We start from the raw sequence: 1483 nt of genomic DNA, 5'->3' as shown, positions 1-1483 counted from the left end.
TTTTGATTCAAAGTTTGGAATATGGTGGGTAGGAAAAAACAAAAACTCTCTATATACAGACAGTCTATATATAGACTGAGAATAAAGCTTAAAAAGAGAGATTCCTAAAATTCTATAAAGATACTGAATTCAAAAAAGGAAAGAAAAGTGGAAATCCCAGGAAATAAGTGCAAGGAGCAAATTTTATTTCACAATGAACAAAGAACAATGTCTGGTTTTGATACTTTGAGTTATGTAATTCAGAGCACTAGTACAATTGGTCTTTTATACTTGGCATCAAATACAATCTCTTTAGACCCTCTTTTATATCTTGGTTTCTCAGACTGTAGATGAAAGGATTCAGCATGGGTGTGACCACAGTGTACATGACCGAGGCAACTGTACTTGAATGCTGGGTGTGGGAAGCAGCAGAGCTAAGGTAAACTCCTAAGGTTGTAAAATAAAATAGGAAGACAACTGCGAGGTGGGACACACAGGTGGAAAATGCTTTATACTTCCCCTGAGCTGATGTGATTTTACATATGCAAGAAACTATTTTAGAATATGAGTAAAGGATACCAGCCAAAGGACCAGCACCGATCAGGACAGCTGAAAAATACATCACTATGTTATTAAGAAAGTTGTCAGAACTAGCAAGTTTTACCACCTGACTGAATTCACGGAAAAAGTGGGGGATTTGTACAACTGGACAGAAGGACAATCACAACACCATTAAGCTGTGTACCAAGGAATACAAGGCAATCTGCACCCAGGATATCAGAACCAGCAGTCCACAGAGCCAAGGGCTCATGATGACCATGTAGTGCAGGGGGTGGCAGATGGCCACATACCAATCATAGGCCATCACTGTCAGAAGAATGTCATCTAATCCTGCAAACAGCATGTAAAAATACATCTGGGTGATGCAGCCTTCATAGGTGATACCTTTGCTCTCTGTCTGGATGTTCCATAGCATCTTTGGGATGGTGGTGGAGGTGAAACAGATGTCTACAAAGGACAGGTTGGAGAGGAAGAAGTACATGGGGGTGTGGAGGTGGGAGTCTGAGCTGACGGCCAACATGATGAACAGGTTTCCAAACACAGTGATTAGGTACATGGAGAGGAAGAGCCCAAATATGAGAGGCTGCAGTTCTTATTCTTCTGAAAGTCCCAGAAGAAGAAATTCTGAAATTCGTATATTATTCTCTGATTCCATGGGGTGGAGGTGACTACCAGGAAAAAGGAAAACCACATGACTAGTTTGCACACAAACTGGCATAATTCACATAGCTGAAATACTGCAATTTCTATTTAGCCCTCAAGTAATTGATCTTAATACCTTATTCATAGAAAAGTTCTCTTCCAAAGTATGTTCCATTTCATCCCTGACAAAGATTTTTTGTCCCATTCTCATCTCATTGGCAAAGGGCTCATATATTTTAGAGTTCTAATAAGGTATTTCTTCATTTATTTGAGAAATACGTATTTAGTGCTGACCCAGTAG

At 39.7% G+C, this 1483-nt stretch overlaps 1 pseudogene; it reads right to left on the bottom strand.

The window, feature by feature from the left end:
- Positions 1-247: 247 nt before the first annotated feature.
- LOC147368325 (olfactory receptor-like protein OLF4) lies at positions 248-1195 on the bottom strand (annotated as a pseudogene).
- Between the last annotated feature and the right edge of the window lie 288 nt (positions 1196-1483).

Source organism: Bos grunniens, chromosome 7 (genome assembly GCF_055505025.1).
Source record: "Bos grunniens cultivar Pamir isolate PY7600 chromosome 7, Bosgru_T2T1.0, whole genome shotgun sequence".
In the NCBI taxonomy this organism is placed as follows: Eukaryota; Metazoa; Chordata; class Mammalia; order Artiodactyla; family Bovidae; genus Bos; species Bos grunniens.
This window is presented reverse-complemented; position numbering and strand designations above follow the sequence as displayed.